Source organism: Pelodiscus sinensis, chromosome 1 (genome assembly GCF_049634645.1).
Source record: "Pelodiscus sinensis isolate JC-2024 chromosome 1, ASM4963464v1, whole genome shotgun sequence".
NCBI classification, from domain to species: domain Eukaryota; kingdom Metazoa; phylum Chordata; order Testudines; family Trionychidae; genus Pelodiscus; species Pelodiscus sinensis.
In genome coordinates this window covers 319,312,275-319,318,859 of record NC_134711.1, presented here as the reverse complement: position 1 = coordinate 319,318,859, position 6,585 = coordinate 319,312,275, and positions in this window count along the sequence as shown.

Here is a 6,585-nt window from a genome sequence, read left to right as displayed (position 1 = left end):
CAAATTAGCACAAACTCTTTTTGAAAATAGTTCATGCAAGTTCAGGCAACTTTCGGGCCAAGGTAACAAGGCTTGAGCTTGTGTAGCAGCAGATGTTAGCGATCAAAATCATCTGGCTCCTTTTTTAGAACCCGGCACCATCATTTCATTTATACCTTCCCATAACACTGAACTATGAAATCAGACACAGCGTGGAAAGACATCCCCACATCTTCCGCTGTATTTTCTAGCAGCTGCACAGACTTTGGTGTTCTGTTACTTCACCTCTAAAAGTAATCGCTGGGGTGATGCTTTAATATCTTTTCATATTCTCACTACGGACAAATTGCGCCAACCAGTGCTGAGCTGATGCTTCCCCTGAAGAGCTCTAGGGCTTATTTTATGGTCAGTCTGTGATTGCCTAGGCTTAGTGTTATGTGGGAGGAAAAAGTATGATGAGATGGTTTAGTAATGGAATCAAATCTCAGCTGTGGTGCTGGCGTTACATGTCGTTCTGGAAGCAAACGTGTGTGTGTGTGTGTGTGTGTGTGTGTGTGTGTGTGTGTGAGTATTGCACAGATTAAAAGGTGGAGAAGATAGACAATAGCTCTCATTTCACAGTGTCTGTTGCCGAGAACCCTGATTAATTCTCTTGGCATCCTGATTTGCAAAGAGCTGGCTGGTCATTTCAGGTGCACTGATTTCCAGTCTTTCTACCTCCTTGGCTTGTTAAATGGAAAATGATCACCACTCCCCATGAAGGACCCGGGGCGGGGGGAGTTCTCTCATTTTATAGTTGCTGATTGTACTTCATGAGCATATGTTGTTCAAGCCTGTTTCCGAAATGTCCCTCCTTTATAAAGTTACCCGCTTTCCTCAATAAGCTGGTGGCCCCTCACCATTGCTACTGAACAGTATTTCCATCAGATGCAGAACTGTGTCTTCAAGGTTATAAAAGCCATTTATGCTAAAGGAAAGGGCCCCACTAGCCATTTCCTGTCCTTCACTTTGAATGTGTGTCAGTATCGCAACCTAGGCCATGGCATGTCTAGTGGTACGTATGGCTCCAGGCCTGCACCCTCTCTAAAAAAGCAATAATGTGCTTCAGTGAAGGTTTTTGGGAGCCCCTTGTTGAAATGCTGCCACCAAATTAAAGGGAAGATGGAGCTGATCTCTTTGCTTTGAATAGTAGCCTCCTGGCAGCATACTGCACAACCTCCCCAAGCCTGGGTGAGCTGTTCATGAGGTTTGCAACAAAGACTTCAGACGAGCAATTGTCTTGCTTTTAGAATGCACCAGCTTGCATCAGCTAGGTGAGGGGGTTGTTACACTCATGTCCTCAGGGAATGATGCCAATAGATTCCACAGGTGGTTTTCATTCCACCATCCTTCGAGGTCTGCCCTACCATCAGCATGTCTCATGCTATTTTCCAGGAACCAAACAGATTTCCAGAAAATGCATTCTCAGGATGGTAGTTTGCAGCCTGCCTTTGTAACACACTCATGCCCTGAGCATGTTGATGGACTTTAACCAGCAACACAAACTATTAGGAAATTCCATCTTACATTTCTGTGGAAACACAGCAAACCCTTCCCAAAGCTTGAACTCCTCGCCTGTGGCCTAAAAGCACAGACTTTTGTCCCCTGAGCTAAAGGAGTAATCCATTACATAGCAGCTACACTTGACTGTTAACCTCTGTGTTGACCAGCTAGTAGAGAGAGACACGGCACCTGCTTTACAAACATGTTACAAAGGCGCCTGACTCGAGACATTGAAACATCATTCTGACTCTATTTACCTGACCCTCTGCTCCACTTCAGAGAGAGAAATAAAAGTATGGGCTCTATAAGGGCATGTCTACACTAGGAAATTATTTTGAAATAACTCCCACAATAACTGTTTCGAAATAGCGTGTCCACACTACAGGGAGGCCTCAAAATTAGTCCGAGCAGCCTTCCTTAATGTGAACATGCTACCTTGACTTAGAGCCCCAGGAAGCACTGGGGAGTAATTATTTTGAAATAGCGTTCGTGTGTACGCTCCACTGCTGCTATTTCAAAATAACTCTTTTGAAATGAGCGTTATTCCTCGTGGAAAGCAGGAGTTATTTCAAAATAACCAGCCCCTTATTTCAGAATAAAGAGGTGGTAGAGTGGACGCTCTGCTTGATATTTCGAAATAACTCCCTAGTTAGACCAGGGCTAAGTTTGCTACTACCATGGCCACCTATACACATTCCTCCTTCCTCCTCCCAACTTTAAGGAGTAGATTTTGAGGCTAGTAGGGACTATTACACTCATCTTGTCTGATCACCTGTAGAATGCAGGCTATGGAATTTCACCCAATAATTCATGCATCAGGTTTATAATTTTTACCTGGGCAACAACATGGGTTTTTTTTGGTAGCTGTGGACACAGCATCTCAATAATACGTGGTGATAACTAGGAAGGCAAGAGCTGGGGCACAGAGCAGGTAGCTAATGGTTCAAAAGGAGGTTTGGTGAGAACAGAAAGAATGAGGCTGAAGTCCCATTGGCGTGGTGGCTTCCCCATCAAGCTGACCCAGTAGAGTCCATAGATTTTAAGGCCAGAAGGGACCATTCTGATCATCTAGTCTGTGACAGCCCTGCAGGTTATAGAAATTCACCCGGCATTTCCTAGAATCCTAGGGCTGGAAGAGACCTCAGGAGGCCAACTAGTCCAACCCCCTGCCAAAAGCAGGACCAACCCCAACTAAATCATCCCAGCCAGGGCTTTGTCCAGCTGGGACTGAAAAACCTCTAGAGATGGAGATTCTACCATTTCCCTAGGCAACCCATTCCAGTGCTTCACCACCTTCCTAGTTCCTGCATCTAGTTCAATAATTCTTGGCTGAACCACAATGTGTCTCTTTATAAAGACGGTCAATCTTGACACAAGCAATGAAGAACTGACCACATTTCTTGGTAAGCTGTTATTCAAACATTAAATAAAGCACGAATTTAATGGTGACGCTGATTAATTAATGTATCTGGGGCTGTGTCCAGACTCAGGGGTTTTTTCGAAAAAAGTAGCCTTTTTTCGAAAAAACCTCACCTGCGTCCAGACTCAAGCCGCGTTCTTTCGAAATTAAATCGAAAGAACGCGGCTTTTCTTTCGATGGCGGTAAACCTCATTTCACGAGGAAGAACACCTTCTTTCGAAAGTTCCTCTTTCGAAAGAAGGTGTTCTTCAATGTAAATAGGGCTTCTTCGAAAGAGAGCATCCAGACTCACTGGGTGCTTTCTTTCGAAAAAGCAAGCCGCTTTTTCGAAAGTTCAACGTGCAGTCTAGACGCTCTCTTTCGAAAGAGGCTCTTTCGAAAGTATCTTTCGAAAGAGGCTCTTTCGAAAGAGGCTTGCAGTCTAGACATAGCCTGGATTCCTCTTTCAGCTGACGTGGGAGACTACTGTACACACATTGTGGTAGATTGACAAGCCCTCTACTATCAAATGTCCTCATAGTAGGTGCTTAGATTATTGAGCACTTGTGTACAGGAATGGACAGCCATTGAAACTGATGTATGCATTTACCATGCACATTTATAAGCTATGGTTACAGAAATTAAAGAAATAAGAGCTAGAACACAACTTTTTTGTTCCCTATAGTGATCTGTTTTGTGAATATTTCCTTTCCCCCATCCTGTACTACCAAGAAATGTTCTCATGTTAGCAGGACCATGCCTGTGTTGACTCTGGATTGTTTATAAAATGATAATTTTATCCACAGTATGTACTGTGGCAATGCAAAAGATGTTGTTTAGTTACCCCGGGCCTGCAGAGGAGATTATTCAAATCTGGATACGATTTCTTTTAGATGAGAAACACAAGATGCTGTCAGCTTTGCTGGAAACTATATGGGCTAAGAGGAGTGCCTTAGCTCTTATTACACTGACATTGTCCAGACTATCAGGCAAATAAATTCTCAGGAAGACGTTATATATAGTGTGCACTGACTCCATGCAACAAAAATCTCCTGGCATTACTGAAATGTTCCAGTGGAGAAATCAGACTCTCAAAAAGTCAAAATTCCATAACTTCAGGTTGACCACTTAACCTTAACTCTGCCCCCTTGTGCATTTGCCAGTGAATTAATAGCTTTCTCTCTCAATAATCATTATTACTAGCCTTCTCTCTCAACACATGTAATAGACAGGTACTTCCTTCTGTTTTAATTTTAGCTCTAAACACCCTTCCTGATCTTCCACCACAGTAACATTTTAAAACACTCAGAAAATGACTAAGAAATACCCCCAAACCACAAAAATGTCTAAGCTGCTCTATACCAAAATGAGAGTCCTACCCATTCAACCCACTATCCTGTTGAGAGAGAGCCAACGTAAACAGATCGTTTTTGCAACGTGATCTGAGAGTCCATAATGGAATTTGGGTGCTGACTGGCTTAGCAAGAGTTGAATGAATTCAAGATTGTCTCTCTACAAACCCCATGAGGAATTCCCTTTCTCGAGCAGTCATGTTGAACCTCAACTGACAGGTAAGAATGAGAGAGTCTCTAAACATGAATCAAATTATGTCAATGTCAACTCATGACTTTCTCCCACAGACAGGTGGGAAGACAATGATCCTTGGAATGGAGGTGCAATATGTGTTCCTATCAGTGGGGTGGCACTAGGCAGGAGCATCAGCAGCGTGACACTTGCGTTAATTTCCAAGTGCTATTCAAGCACAGTCCCATGTGGAGTTCTGTGCAGCAACCCAGGCTGGCATCAGTAAGCGTGTGGTGAAGTCCACAGCTGGAAGTGATGGCTGTAAACTTCCAGCCAAATACAGGTGGGGGAAATTGCTCTTGGCTGCTGCTGCTGAGGTTGCCTCAAAGCAGATGGGGATTGAAACTCCCTCTTGGATTGTCAACAGGAGTTGGGTGCCTGTATTTTGGGTGCATGTGGACAAAACCCCTCCGAGGAAGCCAGTACCACAAACTCACTCACATGAAGGGGTCAATGTAGCATCCAATTTGCCTTCAAAGCTTGTCTCCATCTTATGCCAATGCCATCTAAATGGGGTGAAGTATAGGAAATAAGAGCTAATGAAAGGTAAAACTAAGCTGTGGAAAGAATATTGTAGAGAGGTGTGTGTGTGTGTGTGTGTGTGTGTGTGTGTGTGTGTGTGTGCGCGGGGGGAATAACAAAAATAAGGGGAGATGCAGGGTGAGTTTGCATTGACTCATGGGATGTTTGATAGAAAAGTACACAAACACATCATACACACACACACACACACACATGCTATTTTCATATTCAGGGAAATGTGTTAAGGGCTTTAATAGGGTTCAAAAAAGAACTAGATTTCATTGAGATTTGGTCCATCAATACTTATTAGCCAGGGTGGGTAGGAGTGGTGTCCCTAGCCTCTGTTTGTCAGAGAGGCTGGAAATGGTGACAGAAGAGGGATCACTTGTTCTGCTCACTCTGAGGCATCTGGCACTGGCCACTGTCATAAGACAGGATACTGAGCTAGATGGACCATGTCTGACCTAGTATGTCTGTTCTTATGTTAGGGGCTGAGGAAACTAGGTTGAATGGAAGATGTGTGTGGCCTCCCAGGGGGATAATCTGCCATGGTTTATCTTTATGGTGCTATGTGCATGGAGAGAGAGCTTGATCCATGCGTGTATTGGACATCAAGGGAACAGGGAATTGCTTATGGAATTTCCCACTCTCAAGCTTGACCTTGTATAGAATTTCAGGTAATCCCAGGCTGGGCTTTACAGGTTTCTTTGCAAAAATGTTTGCTTTAAAATCCTCTTTACAGGAAACTGCACCCGCACTTTCAGAATGTTCTGACACGCTGCCTTCTCACCCCTTTCTAAAATATATATAATAATTTGTATTGTGGAAAATTACAAGGCAGCCAAAGGGTGGGGAGGAAAGAAGGGTTCATTGTGCCCATTTTTCAGATGGGGAGCTGAGGCATGGAATGATGGTGGTATTTGCCCAATAACACTCAGGCAGCCTGTGATAAAGCCGGAAAACTCACAAGTCCCAGACTTGTATCTCAACCACTGAACTCCCGGCCTTTGGCTGATTTCAGGACTGTGCAAAGGAGACTGAAGAGTAGCCAGAAACAAGTTGCAGCTTTGGAGTCTAGGGGGTATCTCCCACAGATCCTTGGCTTAGAAGGTAGTATAAATCTTCACTCTGATGATTTGATCCTATCTCATATCCTACATGCTGTGTCTATTTCTTTGCCTCTTATATTGCTAGGGCATCGTCTTCTCATATTTGGGGAAAGTGCCTGGCACATGGTAGTCCTGACCCTGACTTCAGCCCTCTTACAGAAATTACAGTGATTCAGTGCTGCACTAGTAGAGACTGGAAAAGCCTCTAAGTGCATTTGATCTACTGAACTCATTTGCCCAATCTCTTGGCACATGTCTAGGTAAGGAAACCCTACAGTAAATAACAAGGGATGGAGCACTGGAAGCATCCAGCAGCAGCATTTAATCTTCGCTTTTGCATTATATCTGTGGAGAAATTGGGGCTGAACTCACTAATATCTTAATTTCATTTTGGAGATCCTGACAAGTGACCTGGGGTATAACTGCAGCCTCTGGGCGCTTATTTTGACA